This window comes from Geotrypetes seraphini, chromosome 13 (assembly GCF_902459505.1).
Source record: "Geotrypetes seraphini chromosome 13, aGeoSer1.1, whole genome shotgun sequence".
Classification (NCBI taxonomy): Eukaryota; Metazoa; Chordata; class Amphibia; order Gymnophiona; family Dermophiidae; genus Geotrypetes; species Geotrypetes seraphini.
The window spans coordinates 76,502,368-76,522,197 of NC_047096.1; the positions used below are offsets into that span (position 1 = coordinate 76,502,368).

The following is a 19,830-nucleotide window of genomic DNA, read 5'->3' on the forward strand; positions in this document are numbered from 1 at the left end:
ACTGGAATGCAAAATGCAGCCATAAAAACCACGCAGCAGAGCTCGTAGTAGCTTTCTGTATTGGCCCCTTGATTGCTTCTGCTTGGCAACCACTGGACTACCAGATAAGGGCCTTGAGGGCTTCTCTGGGAGCAGGGAACCCCTGGAGTTTGAAAGATGCTATGTGTGTGTGCGGGGGGGAGGGGGGATTGGATCAGGAGGGAAGGATGCTGCATTTGGGGTGGGGGGCGGATTTACAAGGAGTCCTGTGGCCCCATGCACATCAGGCTGTGGCTTTGCAGCCCAATACTCCTGGGTACATAGAATAATCTGCTTCTAAGCAGCGTTATTCTATTACTATGGGATTCGGAAACTTGCAGTACCAGGATCCCGCAGGTTGCTGAATCCCACATGGAACTAAGAGGTGGTAAAAGGCAATCTTTTATTGCACCTTGATGAATTCTCACCCCCCCAAAAAAACAAAACCCAGACTAAACAGAAATGCGCACAAAATTATTATTACCCACATAATAGTTATCTTTTGAAAGTGTACACTGTAGTTTAATATTTAAAACAAGAGATTTTTGTGCAGCAATATTATGGATTTCTCAAAGAATGCAGATTTCATGCTTATGCAAGTTTTAGGGCTTGTGTCACTATTGCTTGAGGATTTTAATTAGGAATAGTAGTTACTTCAGAAATAATTTTCTCCTCTAGAAGCAGATTTCACCCCTGCAGGCTTCCAAAGTCATAGTCTACCATCATTCCACAAGTGCTGATGCCTGGCAACCATTTTGTGCAGAAATTAAGCTGAGAAGGGTTATATGCTTTGAAAATACTATGTGAGTCTTAAGAGGAGGAATGAGAGAGGATTTTTAAGCCATGGGTATGTTTGGCTGGCCTAGCCTCCCTGTGTGAAACCATGGAAAATTTGCTTTGGCATCTGTCTTGGTCTTTTGGTGATTTCTAATCATAAGAATATAAAAGCAGTTCAACCAACATGATAAAAGGGATGACACTCCCCTCACCCCCATGAGTAGGGCTACCATATTTTGACTTGTAAAATCCTGGATGCATGGCCACGCCCGTTCTGCAGCCCCACCCCCAGAAAACTTCACGTTTTCATTCCTGACCTACAGGCCACGTCCGAGGGCCTCTGAGCATGTTTTGGAAAGTCCGTCCGGACACCCGGACGGTCCACTAAAAAGAGGACATGACCGGGTTTTCTTGGACATCTGGTAGCCCTACTCATGAGAAAAACTGAAAGAGGTTGATGCTGTTCAACTTGGAAAAGAGATGGCTGAGGGTAGATACAAAATGAGGTCTGCAAAATCCTCAGTAGAGTCAAGCAGGTAAACACAAATCAGTTACTGTTTCAAAAAGGACAATTACTAAGGGCTCCTTTTACTAAGGTGTGCTAGCGTTTTTAGCGCGCGCTAACCCTGCACTATGCGCCAAGAATTTTTTTTTCTCTTCATTTTTGCCCCGGAATCCAATCGCTGCTTTGGAATCCGAACTGCAAGCAGTGCACAGCCCAAAGTTTCCCCTCTGACACAGCTTCCTGTTTCCGCCTGGGAGGGAAGCTTTGGGCTGAATACCACTTGCAGCTGCCATTGCTGATCTTGCTGTCTTGCCACTGGGGATCCCGATCTTGCTGCTTCTGCCAGGTAGGCCCGATCTTGCAGAGTTTGTGCGACCAAGGAACGGATTAATCCAGTTTCTATTCTTTTCAATGGGAAAAATTGTCTTGGAACTCGAACGTTTAAGACAAGCGCCCCACCATATAGGGGGCAGCGGCGGCAAAATGGCTGAGGCCATTGCCTAGGAGGGGAAGGGAAAGGGAGGTAGGGAGGGGGAGGGGAAAACCGTGGTAGAGAGAAATAGGGCGAGGAAGGGGGGGGCCAATCAGGGACAGAAGCACAGGGGGCAAGGTGAGCGAGGAGAGGCGACCCAAACTGTAGTGGAAGCCGCAGTTCGGCCCTCGCCATGGGAGTGTCGCAGCGTTCCCTCTCTCCCACCCCACAGGAAACCCGTTGCAGCCGTAGATGCAACAACTGCGGAAAGAATCCTAGTGGGGTCATAAGCACAGCATACAGATAAGAAAGAACACTGCGTTACGGTTGTTGATAGAAAAAGATGTGGCGACATATAGCCTTGCAGAAGCAAGTGAAGTAAGCACTCAGAGGCTTGCTTGTCTCCCGGCTTGGACGGCAGGGAGGCCCTGTGACATGACTTCAACAACCGACAGGTGGAGGGCCCCTCCTTGAACGGGATGGGGAGAAGAGGGGGAAGCTTGAATGGCTCTCCCATGAGAACGGGCAGGACACGGATCAGTTGATGGGTGTAAGGACTGAGATGCAGCGATATGATGTTGTTCCTATGGTATATATATATAAAATGTTCAGGCAAATGAATATGATGACATACATTGGTATCTAAATTGTGCATGATGAAAGTTTTGGTATGTTGGTATTTGCTGTTTGTAGATGATATAGTAGGGCATTTACAGCTGCGGCCATTAATAAATCCACATATTGTCGAAGAACAGCGTGACTGTGTAATACTTGCAAGGTATTGAGAGTGGGTGGGAGGCAACAAGAGCCGAGTGCCAATTTTGTGGAACTCGAACGGAGTTCTGGAACGGATTAAGTTCGGATTCCAAACAAATTAGAGGAACTCTTTTTTCCCCAGAGCATAGCCATTATCAGAGCTAGATTTAAAAAAAAAAAAAAAAAAAGTTTAGAAAAGTTCCTGGAGGGAAACCCTATAACAAGAAAACACCTCAGCACACCGCGTGAAAAGGGAGAAACACAAACCAAACGTCCTGCACGCCCAACTGCAGGAATGAGTGAAGTAGATGAGCTAGATGTTATCAGGTTTATTATAAACAAACCCTAATTAAAAATCAAGCAATAGACCAATTGCAGCAGATGGCTTTTCAGGCTTAGCGTTGGCGGAAAACTGTAATCTGGAGCAACCAGTTTATATTCTGTGTGTATTATAACATATCACAGATTCTTACATACCGCAACTACCTCACGGTTCTGTGCGGTTTACAAATCAAAAAATATTAACAACATAGTATATTCATAATGAATTAATCAAGATATTTGCCAAAGAGATATGTTTTCAGCGTTTTTCTGAAAACTAAATAAGAGGTGGAAAACGATATGTAAACACCAACTTGTTTTTCCCATAAAGCCGCCTGATATGATAACATTTTACCAAAGAACCGTTTAGAAACACATCCCTTTACTGATAACATCCAGCTCGTCTACTTCACTCATGGCGCCCTTGAATATCCTACGTGTGCCGTGAATGGTCAGGCACTTTGTGATCTTTACAGCCATGGACCCCTGAAGAAGGAATCTTTATACGCCGAAACACGGATCATGTAGGGAGCCGACCATCCTACGGCTCCACACTATCTTTACACAATACACCAGCTCTCGGTTTATTGCATCTCTAAGCTGGTTTAACAAACAGTTTTAAAGATCAGCACCAACAAGTTGAGGAGTGTGTGGCGTAGTGGTTGGAACTACAGCCTCAGCATCCTGGGGTTGTGGGTTCAAATCCCGCGCTGCTCCTTGTGACCCTAGGCAAGTCACTTAATCCTCCATAGCCCCAGGTACGTTAGATAAATTTTGAGCCCACCGGGACAGATAGGGAAACTGCTTGAGTACCTGATTGTAAAACCGCTTAGATAACCTTGATAGGTGGTATATTAAAAAAAAAATAAAATAAAAAACCCACAAAAACCTAATAATAATATTTGATATTATTATCTGCTGCAATTGGTCTATTGCTTGATTTTATTATGGTTTGTTTATAATAAACCTGATAACATCCAGCTCATCTACTTCACTCTTTCCTTCAGTTGAGCGTGCAGGACGTTTGGTTTGGGAAACCCTATGAACCACTATAAAGGCAGACTTTGGGAAAGGGACTCGGGCCCTGATTCTATAAACGGGTGAGAGAAAGTAAAGACATGGGGGAGCTGCGCAGGACGGCAGTTTTTAAGCAGCTGACAGATGTGGGCTGGACCAAGCCCGGATGTTCAATGCTGGGTCATGTGGGGGCTCCAGCACTGAAAACCCAGTTACAGCGGCCAGTTGGAAAGTAATTGTACTCCGGCCCATATTAGAAAGATTGGTGTATGGTTAGCTTGGTGGATAAAGTCAGAACAGCCTATTTGCTGTTCTAACTTTATCCATTTACTTAACTGGTTAGCATAGTCTGCATAGTGTCACTAATTGGATCAGTATTGGCTCCGTTCATGGAGTGCCTCAGCATTAACAGGGGTAAGAACATAAGAACAGCCATACTGGGTCAGACTGATGGTCCATCTAGCACAGTAGATTGTTTCCACAGTGGCCAATCGAGGTCGCAAGAACCTGGCAGAAACCCAAATACACACCCCCCTCCAAATTTGCGGGTTCAGAACTCGCGACTTCAGTTATTTGCAGTTTTCGTCTGGGTGACCCACCCCCACCTCCCGGACCTCTCCACTTACTTGCTTTTTAAAACCTGGTGGTCTAGCAATGAAGCAGGGCAGGAGCGATCTTCCTATGCTCCTGCCCTGTGCAGAACTGGGAACAAAAATGACTGCCATGAGTTCCCATGGTCTCGCAGGAACCCACAGTAGCCATTTTTGTTTCTGGCTCTGCAAGAGGCAGGAGTAGGAAGATTGCTCCTGCCCTGCTTCACCGCTAAACCACCAGGCTTTAAAAAGTAAGTACAGTGGACAGGTCCGGGAGGCTGGGGTGGGTCAGAGTTGGCCCTAAAATTATTCACGATTTTTCCATATTCGCGGGCCAGCTCTGCCCCTAATCCCTGCAAATATGGAGGGAGAAGTGTAGAAGCAACATTCCATAATCTCAAAGAGTAAGCAAAATTCCCAAACCCCAAAGATTAGCAACATTCCATAATCTCAAAGAGTAAGCAAAATTCCGGAACCCCAAAGAGTAGCAACATTTCATAATCTCAAACAGTAAGCAAAATTCTGGAACCCCGCAGAGTAGCAAAATTCCAAAAACATCAAAGAGTAGCAACATTCCATAATCTCAAAGTGTAAGCATGATTCCAGAACCCCAAAGAGTAGTAGCATTCCATAATCTCAAAGAGTAAGCAAGATTCCGGAACCCCAAAGAGTAGCAACATTCCATAATTTCAAAGAGTAAGCAAAATTCCGGAACTCCAAAGAGTAGTAACATTCCATAATCTCAGAGTAAGCAAGATTTCGGAACCCCAAAGAGTAGCAACATTCCATTCTACCAATCCCAATTCCATGCTACCAATCTCTCTTCTACTTAAGACCTTTCTCCTCCTACTAATCCACTCTTTCTCTCTCCCTTTCCCTTCTAGGAATTATCTCTGCACCTTTTGGCCCTACCAGTCCTCAATATCATCACACCTCCCTGACTTGTGGTTCAGGGTGTCTTCGTTTCTCCACTGCTACTCTCTAAGTAAGTACTGGTAGCTGCATCTGTTTCATCCCCTCTTCCAGTTCTGTTCACATTCTGCCTGTTGAAGCTTCAGAGAACACATCAGACTAGAGAGCCATTCTTTTGCTTCTTTTTTCAGTCCCTCCTCTTCAGTTTCTCCTCGTATGCTGCCTGCAATATCTGCCCAGCTTCACCGTCTCTCATTCCAGGATAAAGCTGGAACAGACATTACAGAGCAGAAAAATCTCCTGTTCCCTGAACGCTACATGAAAAGGAAGAGCTAGAGAAGCAAATTGCAGTCCCTAGTTATGCCAATGATATGGCACTTTCAAAATCTGGTGCGAGAGGGGACTTTATGTTGCCTGTTTCTAAACCTGGGTCAGTTGGTTAGCTTTTGCCCTCTTCCTAGCTCCTTATTAATCTCAGATCTCACAATTCTCTAAACATCCTGACTTCTCTATCCTGTAGTTCCCTGGTTACCTAGCAACCATTTCCAGTTTACATCTGGTTGAAAGAAGTGATGCTGGTTTTTTGAGAACAGGTCTTGATTTGTAGACTAAGCCACGAGAAAAGCCCAGACACCCAACCAGAAACTGGAAGAATGAGACAGGAGACTAGCCTAATATTCAGAACATTTGGTTCAGATCCTAGGGGTGTCCAACCTTTTGGCTTCCCTGGGCCACACTGGCCGAAAAAAATGTTTCTGGTGCCACACAAACGCGCAAACTCTGCAGCAAGACAGAGGAGGGAGCCGGCAAGACGGTAAACACCCAGGGGCATCAGAGGAAAACACTGCATCACCCTCGACTGGGGCCGCACAAAATACTTCACGGGGCTACAAGCGGCCCTCGGGCCGCAGGTTGGACACCCCTAAGGATGTTAGTTGAATTTTCAAGTTAGGCTCCTTTTGAGTTTTTCACAGACTTAAAGGAAACTCATCCAAGACAATCCAAAGTTTCCAACCTTCAAAGTTAACAGCTCAAAAGTGGTACAATCCAAAAAACTCAAAGGACTCATGTGCTTGCTTACAAGTCACACTTTTCCATTTGTTTACCTTTGCATCAGTTTATTATTCTATAGGCATTTCATATCCTTTGCTCTTTATTATTTGTATAAACAAAATTCAAGCCAAACTGCTATTGCACAGCATTGTAAAGTAAATTTAAATATTCTTAACTAGTTTCTAAACATCAGTTGTCCTTAATATGCTAAGAACCTGACGGGGAGAATGGCCACAAAGAGTTTGTTCTCAAGCCACAAGTAAACACATGCTGTCACCTACTAATTGTTTTGCTGTATTTGATGCGATAATTTTGTAATGATGTATAGAATTTGAAATTGTTGTAGCATTCTGCACGTGGGATGCAGTCCTCCTTTTTTCTGCCGCACAAGGCACTATGGACTCTGCTTCGTTTATATAGAATTGATACATCCAAGGGACAACTTTGTTGATCAAGTAAAAATGCGGTTGGTACATTGGAGCATATGCTATTCAAATGTCCATAGGTTGCCTCTTATATTGGGATAAAATATGGACAACAATTTCACAGTTGTTATCCATAACGGAACCACTGTCTTATCCAATAATTATATTAGAAGGTTTTGGGTTGCAGACTTATCTAAGTACCTATAAAGCACAACTGATAAAGATCTTACTAATGCTAATGCTTAAAACTATTTTCATTAATTGGAAGGATTTTTCTAAATTAGAATAGAATACGTGGTGGAATATGTTATGTCTGTATAGTAAGTATGAGAAGATTTATGCAATTAAATGTGGTAATTTAGAGAAATTTAGGCACGTATGGGAACGTTTGTTGAAACTTAGGGGTCCTTTTACTAAGGCGCCCTAAATCAGCTAATGCGCCTTAGTAAAAGAGGGGGTTAATGATTAATGTACAGTATTATGCTTAATTTGGATTCATGTTATGTTATGACACCCTATGACTTTTTCTGTTTTATGCTTTTCTGTTGGTATTTTTTATTTTATTTGATATGTTGTATCTTTATAAATTAAAAAAAAATTTCAATAAATTATATAATGAAAAAAAATAAAAAGAAAAGAAATTGTTTCAGGGTGCTTTCTTTGGGTATAAACCCAAGAACAAATTGCAATAGCACAGTCTAATTCAGATAGGGGCAAACTATGGCCCGCGGGCCATATCCGACCCGTTTAATTTTTTAATCCAGCCCGCCGACCATTCGAACCCCACCGACCGCGAGCCCTACATACCTCCCTCCAGAGCAGCGTCGGGCCGGCAGCACTCTAAACAGGCTGCTTCACGGCCTTCTCTCGTGGGGGCCTTCCGTGCACCGCGTTACTGATGACATCATCAGTGATGTGGCAGAGGAAATTTCCCAATGAGGGAAGGCTGCAAAGCAGCCTTAGAGTGCTGCCGGCCTGACACTGCTCTGGAGGGAGGTATGTAGGGCTCGCATTCGGCGGGGTTCGGATAGGAGGGAAGGATAGAGGGTCAGCAGGGGTTTAGCTGTGCGGCGGAAAGAAAGGATAGAAGCTGGGCAAGGCTTCTGCTGCACAGGGAGATGGGAGGGAGGGATAGAAAGATGCTCTTAGTCCAGCAACCTCTGTCAAATTTAAGAACCCATTGTGGCCCACAAGTCAAAAAGTTTGCCCACCCTGGTCTAGTTTGATGCCTTTGTTTCTTACTCCTGTGTTTGCAGACTTAAAACTATTACTTGCCACCTACCATCTGCTCAGTGAGCCCTTTGCCTCTAAAACCAGGTTTCCTTCTCTCTCTTCTCTTCTAGAAGGGTAAGTTCGGCTTCTTTTTAAATGAACGGAAGCAACTGTTTACAAAAAGAAAAACGTAATTACTAAAATTTAAAATTTCATCAATTTAAAATCTTATTGCTTCAACATTCGGCCCATGTGGTCAGTGTTTTTTTTTTTTTAAATGTACGTCGCCGTGAGATTTTTAAAAATCTAGATATGTAGCACCAGGCCATTGCCAATGCCAACGCTGATCAAAGCAGATCAGAGGTACTTGTCTGGCTACAGGTAATATTCAGACTCACCCCCAGTCAACTACTCAGATAAATATAGGACTGTCTTTTTGCTGCCTTAACTTTATCCAGATAGTTACTGTATGTACTGCATTATTGTGTTTTTGTCTTTTGTTAGGTTTTTTGTGATTTTATTATGTATGCTATTTTGTAATCAGCATAGAATTGTTGGATATGAGGAATATAAATTCTGAAATAAATAAATAAATACTCAAATATAAACCAAGGTAATCTTTCCCCTCAAAAAATGTTGACTTGAATATAAACAGGGGGGGGGGATCTCTCTTTCAGGCTCTTATCCAGTCCCCTCACTCACTCCCCTGCCCATCTCTGTACCCAGCCCCACTCCTTCACTGTCAGGTTCTGTACTCTGCCCCTCCTCTCTCCTGATGACTTGCAGGCCTTCACTGGGCCTGCCGTGAGACCTGGTGGTCCAGCAGTGGTCAGGACAGGACAGATTCCTCCCGCCTCCTGTCCCAGCCGATCCTAAGAAATTTTACCTCCCTCTTGCCTTCCCCACATATCTTTAGTATCCCTGGTGGTCCAGCAGAGAATCGTCGTGAGCTCATGGCAGCCAATCAGCTGGCGGTTCTGCACAGGAAGGTTGCTCCTGCCGTGGTTCACCACTGGACCACCAGGAATAATAAAGGAACTTGGGGGAGGCAAAAAATTCTTAGAATCGGCTGAGACAGGAGGTGGGAAGGATCCCGCCTGTCCTGGTTACTGTTGGACCATCAGGTCTCACGGCAGGCCCGGCAACAGGTTCGGGAGGAGTGCAGGTCAGCGCTGACTTGAATATAAACCAAGACCCCCATTTTGGGGCCATTGGCCCCAAAATCTCGGTTTATATGTTTTTGCTAACTAGATAACTTTCAGCTCTGCCCTGACACCACCCACATTGCCCAGCACTGCCAAGAAAGGAGTATTTTCAGCGTTAGCTATCAAGGTAAGACCCAGTGAGTGGGACTTATCGAGATCAGAGCCACTCCTCCCCACAAATGTCCTGTTGAATAACAGGGCCCATTTGGCCATTTTTATATCAAATAATGCAATAAACTCCATAGTTCTATATAATTTCATTTATTAGTTGGTATAATGGTTCCACAGATATACAATTGCTTTGGATGGTATACAACAAAGACAAATAGAAACACAGAAAGATGGTGGTAGATAAAGGCCAAATGGTCCATTCTGTCTGGCCATCCACTATCTCCTCTTCTCTTTAAGAGATCCCATTTACAACATAACTAATTACAGGCTACCTACCCACTCAAACAAACAGGAAGGGGGGTTGCGGTATGTTGGAGAGAGTATGTCTGTGTGTTCTTTCTGATTTTCTTCCATGGCTTTAGGAGAGGATATACCTTACTACATAAACATAATTGATCAAGTATCCTTGAAAAGTTCACTGATGCACAAGGCATCAATTAGGTGATACCTTTGGTAGAACTTTGTAGAGAATGACACGGTGACGAAATTCGTCACTGGTCCTGTGGATAACCGCGGGAAACCATCTCCATGTAATTCTTTAAGGAGAGAGGGAAGCATCGGAGTATGAATGGGTCCAGCCACTGATCCTCAAGCCTTGAACTGAAGAATGCTGCCGTAGAATGACTGAGGCTGAGATAGACACTAAAGAATGACAGTCTCTGATATCCAGAGCAGATATTGTGATGTCATAATACCTCATTCCACCAATGCCTCATCAGTGATGTCATAATGGCTTGATTGTCCTATACTTGGCTCACATAAGAATCAATATGAATGGGCCCAGCCACTGACTCTGAAGCCTTGCACTGAAGAATACTGGTGTAGAAGGACTGAGGTTGAGACAGACACTATAGAATGACAGTCTCTGGTATCCAGAGCAGATATTGTGATGTCATAATGCCTCATTCCACCAATGCCTCATCAGTGATGCCACAATGGCTTCATTATCCTATACTTGGCTCACATAAGAATCAGAGTATGAATGGGCCCAGCCACTAACCCTCAAGCCTTGCACTGACGAATGCTCGCGTAGAAGGACTGAGGTCGAGATAGACACTAAAGAATGACACGGGATTGCTTGGTTATCCGCGGGGACAGGGAAGGTGATGAATTTTGTCACCACGTCATTCTCTAGTTGGAAGTCAAGGCTCCTGTATTCTTTAGTGTACCAGTGTTTTTCTAAGAGCTCTAAAAATCTGTCCCTTTCTCCATGAGCATCTTTCTGTATGTCCTCATCATCTGCTTCTTAGACAAATGAATGTTGCTCTTTATAGAATTCCCATTATTGCCTATTCAGAAGTCAGCTATATTGCTATCACTATTAAGACCATATAACCCCTCCTTTAAAATCACTACTTTGACTCCCCATCTATTACCATATCCAGATCAAATGTTTTCACTCTGCAGCTGTTCCTTGCTCAGTCTCTGTGCCTTAAATCTTGCCTAAAAGCCCAGCATTTTGATGCTGTTTTCAATCCCTAGTCTGCCTTTTCCTGTTCATCTCCTTATTGCAATTAATTATCACCGTCTGTATCTGTACTGGGGCAAAAGGTGTGTCCAGTGTATGCCTGCGCAGAGCGGTGCTGGTCTAGCGGTTAACAGTGGAAGCAAGTTTCAAGTTTCATGTTTACTTGCACTTGATATACTGCCAATAGGAGAAAATAAGCCTTCTAGCAGCTTACAATCAATATAGATCTAATTTAAAAAAAAGAAAAAAAATGCATTGTGGTAGGAAAGTTGAAGACGGCAATTTGCAAGTAATTGTCTGTAATCTTTCAGCCTTGTACATTATCACAGCAGTAGTGGATCAACAAACTAGGAAATAAGTTTTTAAACCGATTTAAAAGCAAATTAAAATGCTTTCTTTTTAAAGATGCTTTTAATTGCTAATTTTTTTTATTTTTTTTAGAATTTTATCACTATTTTAATTTTTTTTTAATATTCTTTATTCATTTTCAAGATTACATTAAGTGTTAAAATATATTCATTCACATAAACAATAAATACATCACTTACAAACCATCATTGACACATTTCATAAATTCTATCCCAACCCTCCTTCCCATATATTCCATTATCATATAAAACATGTAATAATAAAATCCCCCCTCCCTGTACCTTAAATTGATAAATATATTTTAATTTTTATAAAACCTTTACGTGGTCTTTCCCCCCTATCGTTTTACCCCCTTTTCGTCTTCTTTACTGCCAAATATTGCAGTTCTTCCCCCTTTTTCCTTTTGGTTCTGTTCATTGTTTGACTTATGTTATTAACGTGGTCTCCCCCGTACTGAGAAATGTACCACGCGTTTTTAGATTTGTTCATCGCTTTATGTTATAATTAAGCGATCCATCAAATTTTATTAAAACTTGATCTTGAAACTTGAAATAAAAGTCTGTTTAAGAGTCTTACTGAAAAAGAATATCTTTTAAAATTTCCTTTAACTCATTCAATTGGGGATTCCAGTTTCAAATGGAAAGAGAGGGTATTCCACAACGTGGGACCCATTACGCTAAAAACAGACCAATCGATCACTGCATACCAAATTTGGCAAAAGGAAGGCATCGCTAAAAGATGCTGCTCCAATTGGTATAGAGACTGAGTGGATACATAAGGAGTTAGTAGACAATAAAAATAGGAGAAAGCATATTGTAGTGACCTTAATACCAATGTTATGGTTTTGTAAGGAATTCTCACAAAGATGTTCATGTCTGAGAAATGGAGTTGATGTAAGCAGGCAGCCGATGTAAGGGGGGGGGGGGGAGAGGGATTCTTTATGTCATAAATTGATTTTTCAATATTTATAATTGGAATGGGTGTGAAGATATCATTATTCAGAATAGACAAGATATTTATGATAATATATGTTTGTGCAATATGGAATGATAATTGGGTGGGTGGGTAGGGGGGAATGGATAATTATGAACATGAGAAAGATGAATGTGCTTTTATTGTATTGCACTGTTGTAGCTTTAAAAATTAATAAATAATTTTAAAAAAAGAATAATTATTAATAAAAATGATAGTTGAAGGAAGTTTATATTTATGACACTGTGTGGCACAGTGGTTAAAGCTACAGCCTCAGCACCCTTAGGTTGTGAGTTCAAATCCCATGCTGTTCCTTGTGACCCTGGCCAAGTCACTTAATCTCCCATTTCCCTAGGTACATTAGATAGAGTGTGAGCCCCCTGGGACAGATAGGGAAAAATGCTTGAGTACCTGAATAAATTCATGTAAACCGTTCTGAGTTTCCCTGGGAGAACAGTATAAAAAATTGAATAAATAATGTGAAAAGTTTCAGCCTCTGATAGCCAGAGCTGGTATTGTGATGTCATAATGCCTCATTCCACCAATGCCTGAGAGCCAACCTCTTCAGTGATGTCATAATGGCTTGATTGTCCTATACTTGGCTCACTTCTACTATATTTTGATTTCTAGAATAGCACAGTGGTTAAAGCTATAGCCTCAGCACCCTGAGGATGTGGGTTCAAATCCCATGCTGTTCCTTGTGACCCTGGCCAAGTCATTAATCCCCCATTGACCCAGGTATATTAGATAGAGTGTGAGCCCACTGGGAAAGACAGAGCAAAATGCTTTGAGTATCTGAATGTAAACCACTTAGGTAATAAGTGGTATATAAAAACTAAAATAAATAAATAAAAGTGTCATTTTAGACAATATAGGAATGTGAATCATATTTCTTGGATTTATTGTAGTATCTACTCCTCTTGACTAAGCCCATCTTGGCGAAACTCAGGTTCGAGTAGGGGAGAATTTAATGCACATTTCACAGATGATCACATGATGGAGGAACAAGCAAGGTCATCTCAACAAGATAAGTGTCAATTTGAGAATTGATTGGAACAGTAGGCTTACGTTGTTAATAATCTTACATTTACCTTATGGGAATGGCATATAAAGGGACGAATGAGGTGCGATGATGGTCCCTAATTAAATCTTCATGTGGCTCCAATGCAGGAGATATAGGCACTGAGCACTTCACATCATTTACAATAAGTTTTTATTTATTTAATTAATAGTTTGACTTTAGTGCTTAAGTGATGAGTATATAAAGTATGCACTAAGGACTACATAGGACTATGGGCTAGATTCACTAAGCCCACCGATCAAGTCCCGACCACTTAGCGACCCCGACCCGATTCACTAACCTTCCTCCCACATCCGATCTGATCATGTAAATGAGGGGGAACGGCATGCAAAAAGAGGAACACCAACTGGGTTGGCCAATCCTAAAACAAGTAACTGCTGAGGACCAGTCGCACACGCCTCTGCCGACTCTCCTGCTCCATGCCGCCCTGAAATCCCAGCCAACTTCCACCAGCCCTGCTGCATTTAGCTCTCTGCTCCCACTGTGCTCTCTGCCGCGATCCTGCTCTCTCAACAGCTCTGCTCCGTACAAACATAAGGAAATTCTTCTTCACCCAGAGAGTGGTGGAAAACTGGAATGCTCTTCCGGAATCTGTTAGAGGGTTTCAATACAAAGTTGGACAAGTTCTTGCAAAACTGGAATATACGCAGGTGAGGCTGGACTCATTTAGAGCACTGGTCTTTGACCTGAGGCCACCGCGTGAGCGGACTACTGGGCAGGATGGACCACTAGTCTGACCCAGCAGCGGCAATTCTTATGTTCTTATGACCACCTACTGCCCACCAGAGCAGCAAAACTGGACAGACAACTCACCAATCTGCTGTCTTCGACCACTGAGTATAAAACCTTCAAAACAGAAACAAAAACCCTACTCTTCAAAAAATATATAAAACCTATATAATACATCCAGATCCGTCCCAAGCTTCACCTACAATACTATCTACTCCTTAGCAAACTTAAAATGTTCAAACTAACCCTTGTATTTCCTAACACCACGACAATTCTAATGTAATCCGCCTATGTATTTAGTAATATGACAATTCTTATGTAATCCGCCTTGAACCGCAAGGTAATGGCGGAATAGAAATCACAAATGTAATGTAATGTAATCATTAATCTACGATGACTACAAGTGCGTATCGAATCTACTTTTCAATGTCTTTATCGCACAGTGCAGTTCAAGGCGATTTGCAAAAAGAGAACCCATCCAAATAATATGGGAATTTACAGTAATTTAAGATACTAATTAGTATAAAATTGTGGAAGTGAGTAAATAAATAATTATAAATATGGATGCTCCACTTATTAAACTGAGAGCACTATCTCAATGGAAGAAAAAGCCTTAGGTTTATTTTGGAAGAGTATGAATGCTCAAACCTCCTCCACCCACATCATCGGCAAAAAACTTCCGCGGAGAACATGCTGCTGCTACCAGGGCTGTGGAGTCGGAGTCGGAGTCGAGGAGTCAAAGTTGGAGGAAATTTCGGGTACCTGGAGTCGAAGTTGAAGTCAGAAGTACAAAAAACTGAGGAGTCGGAGTCGGAACATTTATCTACCGACTCCATTTTTGAACTTGGCATACCCATCACGAGCGATTCTTTCAGCTATAGCACCCACTATATACACAGCACAAATGTTGCGAGCAGCTTCTGCGGCCTTAGAACCTTGATTAAAAGCAAAAAGAAGGTTGTGTCGAAAATGCTCATTTCTTTCAACTTGATATTCCATTTTAATGATCTGAAAATTAACCAGTGCTGTGGAGTCGGAGTCGTTGGAAATTTCGGGTACCTGGAGTCGGAGTCGGAGTCTGAAGTACAAAAAACTGAGGAGTCGGAACATTTATCTACCGACTCCACAGCCTTGGCTGCTACTACTATGTTAATCTTAATGCGGGACTGAGATATAAAGCTGCAACACTAGTTACTGTGCTATGATATACGAGTGATGTCTCAATTAGTAGCCAGCCAACGTTTCACGGTAAACAACCGGTTTCTTCAGGGCTCACAGACTCTCACTTTTTCACACAGTTCCGTGGAGGCAAATATATATACAAAAACTTTATGTATCCAATTCAGATAATGTAATATTCTACATATGAATCAAGACCACAGTATTCACTGGAATGCTTGCTTACTCGATCTCACCAGCATCCTGTTTCAACAGTGGCTTCTCATTCTTTATTAAAGGAGAAAATCACCTATCACTCCATTCCACGTCATTATTGTGGGGAGTGTTGGCTTCTCTTCATTGGTTGGCCAGCACAACCATGGCCCTTTTGGATTGGTTCTCCAGAGTCGCAGCAAATTTCATTCTTTGAGGTGAAATACTGAAACATTAAATCTTTAATAGAAGTAGTACTAATCAATATTCATATTTAAACCTTTAGGAGTCATAGATTCAAGCTCGTAGATCCAGCATTGTTCTCGTTGCTGGAGACATAACTGCCTGTTATCTCCACAAAAATCTTGTTTAACGTGATCAAGCACATAACATCTCAGTTGGAAAAACTCATGATTCTGATCAAGACAATGCTGTACTGTCGGTGCTTGTGCATTTTTCCTGCCTAGTGTACTTCTGTGCTCATTTAGGCAAATCCTCAGTTGTCTAATTGTCTGGCCCACATAAACCTTAGACCGTGGGCATACGATACAATACACCACAAATTCAGTAGTGCGTGTCGTCTTATATTTCAATTAAACCAGCTGAGAACTCTTATTTACGATTTTGCAATAAATATCAGATTCATCCAACTGTGCAAATCTTCATAGAACTCAACTTGACTTTCCCAGAGAATGCTCAATTGGTATTTATAGAGCCATCAGAAGCGGCACCCCCAACTACACAGAGTAGAAGCTCGAGGGTCTATATTGACGCTAACACTTCCTCATAGGCTCGTATACCAATTTATCATACTTTTTCTAAGTTAGTAAGGTTTGTGATCGTTAAATCTCTCTTAAAATTTTTATAAATAGTTCAGATTATCATATTTAAGTAGATAATATTGAAAATTTCATCAACTTATCTTTAACGTCCCGGTTCAGATAAACCGATGCCAGGAACAGTTAGCCACCAATGACGACATGCATGTTTCATGCAGCAATACTTCTTCAGGGCGTGGCACAATTGTTTCTAGTTAGACACTCATTTAAACATGGCGGGCATCAGCGCTGATCCAGCTGGATCAGCGTTGATGGCCGCCATGTTTAAATGAGTGTTTAACTTAGAAAAATTATGATAAATTGGTATACGAGCCTATGAGGAAGTGTTAGCGGCAATATAGCCCCTCGAGCTGCTACTCTGTGTAGTTGGGGGTGCCGCTTCTGATGGCTCTATAAATACCAATTGAGCATTCTCTGGGAAAGTCAAGTTGAGTACTATGAAGATTTGCACAGTTGGATGAGTCTTATATTTCAATGCATCTCTCTTCTGGTTTAACGGGTTTATAAACTCTGATGCTGTCACCATGACTGCACAATCCATACAGTTCCCACATGCTGTATGCTGAGGATGTGTTCTGTCATTTACTCTTTTATCAGTCAGTACAGCTGGGCCGAGTTGTTCTTTTAAATTCATGCCCTCGTCTGTACGCTAATTGCAAATCACGCTCTTTGAAAGGTGGCAGCATTTGTATTAGAGGTCAATGTTTATGTAGGATTCTGCCCAATTGTTGAGATTTATGATCAAATTTAACTGTGTATGTCATTACTTTGTCCGTGGTTGTTGTGTCTTTAAGAACGTTAGATCTCTGTTCGCATAGAGTGCTCTTTTGTTTGCCTTATGAATCACTTGATGCGTGTCACAATGCGTGACAAATGTAATATTAGGATGACACATATTCAGCCAATCTAAAAATTCTTCAAGATGTGAACGGTCACTTTTCCATATGAAGAAGACGTCATCTATAAACCCTGACCAGTGTGAAAACATCTCGCTAAATGGGTTCTCAGAGAGCCATTTTATTTCAAAATCTGACAGAAGTTGGCGATTGACGGTGCCATCGTCTCTCCCATGGCAACCCCCATTTTTTGTTTATAATATTTTCTTTCAAACGTAAAGAAATTCTCACACATGGCCATCCTAGCTAAATTCACTAAAAAAAAAAATCTGTGGGAACTCTGTTCTCCTTCACGTTGATCAGGGTATTTTTGTATTATTTGTAACGCCTCTTCTTGTGGGATCACCGTGTATAAAGACTGAACATCTAGAGTCACTAACCAAACTGTCTCTACTAATTGAAGGTTTGATATTCTCTTCAGGAAGTCAGCAGAATCTTGTATATAAGAAAAAGTTTCTTTTACGCATGGCTGTAGAAAATGATCTAAAAAATTAGACAACAGTTCCAATAAAGAACCTCGGCTTGACACAATTGGTCTACCAGGAGGTTGATCTAATCGTTTATGCACTTTTGGGAGGGTATAGAACACAGGACATTTTGGAGACTTCAAATTTAAATATTTAAATTCCGCTTTTGTTAAATAACCTTTTTCTAATCCTTCCCTTGTTAACTCCTCTATCTGTCTCATTAATCTCAAAGTAGGATCTTCTTGTAATATTTGATAATCACTTTCTTTATTAAGCTGTCTATATACTTCTACAGTGAGGTAGATTTGCATATAATAGAGGTGAAAGGCATGCAAATCTGCCTCATGCATATTCATTACGGATATCTTGAAAACCTGACTGGCTGGGGGTCCCCCAAGACAGGTTTAAGAACCACTGATGTATATCTTAAATTATTGTAAATTCCCATTTGGATGGGTTCTCTTTTTGCAAATCGCCTTGAACTTTTGTCGGCTCTGTGTGATAAAGACATTGAAGAGTAGATTAGATAAGCACAAATACTAGATTAGACTATACTCTGTCTACACGGTTGCATGCAGCTCACCTCAGTGAGCAGAAACCAATGACCCTTCCTGTATTCCCTCTTGAACCCACACTCTCTCTCTTGATTATCTCTCCTGGGAGGGGAGATTGGAAGGAGGGTTGCAACTCGGAGGCTAACCAAGCAGTGGTCAGTATTCATATTGGGGCCTAGTTAACCTCACCATATCAAGTTAGGACAGCCTTTTTTCTGTCCTATCTTGATGCAGGTCCCTAGCCAATTAGCAGACTGAATAGATTGCATCTCCGCCCAAACTCCACATTCGGCCTTCAGTTAAGGGATGGCCAGTTAGCAGGAATATTCAGTGGTACTGTCCAGTTACATGCCACTGAATATCTCCACTTAGCCCCCACCAAGCCAGGAGTCTCTCCTGGCTGTTTGAATCACTTTGAATATGTATGCTAAGATGATTTAACACTTAAGCTATGAATTAATATGTGTTAGTTACTTCAGTTGGTACATGTTACAAAGTATTACTGCACATTAAAAATGTTTTAATACAAGTGTGTGAAATGAACCCCCCCAAAAATTGGAAAATTAGGAAAATAGCCCAAAACAAAAATGTTTGTCCTGGGATCATCCCAATGAAACAGGCTTCACATGCCGGAAAGGATTTAGAAAACTGTTCTCTCCATGGCAAAATCCCTGATACACAGAAGTCGCTCTGACTTCCATATCCATCTGTCAGACAGACTGCAAGCTCTACAAGAAATGGGCATCTCTCATATGCGACTAGAAAACACTGCATCCATCCTTGAAGCACAACAGAAATGTTTAACAGTAGTGGTAAAAGTCTCAGGCCTTGACTGCCTGCGCCTTACAAAGGACGCCATCCAGCACCTTCAATCAGAAATGAAATCCTGCTTCCAGAAAGAGATCAGTGAACTCTCAGCCTCTTCCCCGACAACCAACCAACCTGCAGGCTGCAGGAGAGCCTGCATCTCCCCAAACTCCTAATTAACAGCAAGGCTGAGTGTACTGCGGCTCCACAGGAGGGAATGAGGTAAGGCCAGGGGGGAGGAAGGGAGGAACACGGAGTGAGAAAGAGAGAGAAACACGGGGTGAAAAAAATAAAAAAATGAACAGAAGAACAGAGAACAGGCACGAAGGAACATCAGAAAGAAAAGCACAGTTTAAATCATGAAACCTCTAAAGTCTCTATCATTAGGTCACATCAGAAAGAATGTATCTTATTATCAGAGATAAATATAAACTATCCTGTAACAGGTAGACAGACAGACATGGAGGCACAGGTGTACATATATAAGTACAGAAATACTGATGTTCAGGAGCAAAATAAACCCGCTCCCAGTGGTGTAGCAAGGGAAGGAGGTGCCTGGGGCAATGGCACCCAGCATCGCCGCACCATATGCCCCTAGAACTCTTCCCTACCGTACCGTGCCGGCTGCCCCCCCCCCCCCCCCCCCCCCCGAGAGTACCTCTTAAAATCTTCACTGGCAGAGAGCAGCATCTCCTACCTGCTGCTCATGCCGGCCTTAGCTCTTCCTCTGATGTCACTTCCTGGCCCCATGACCAGGAAGTGATGTCGGAAGGGGAGTTGAGGCTGGCGCAAGCAGGAGGTTGGAGATGCTGCTTGTTGTCATTGAAGATTACAATAGGT

General features: G+C 42.1%; 1 protein-coding gene across 14 annotated transcripts in view; it reads right to left on the reverse strand.

Annotated features, from left to right (window-relative positions):
* The window catches only part of PKNOX2 (PBX/knotted 1 homeobox 2), a 424,329-nt gene that overhangs the window by 146,766 nt on the left and 257,733 nt on the right, over nt 1-19,830 (reverse strand). For 2 of the 14 annotated variants that reach the window (XM_033918107.1, XM_033918095.1), the window contains exon 6: nt 8,132-8,231. The exons of the other annotated variants lie outside the window; for them this stretch is intronic. The gene's annotated coding sequence lies outside the window, so the exon portion shown is untranslated. The remainder of the gene's footprint in view (nt 1-8,131; nt 8,232-19,830) is intronic. 14 annotated transcript variants of the gene reach the window in all.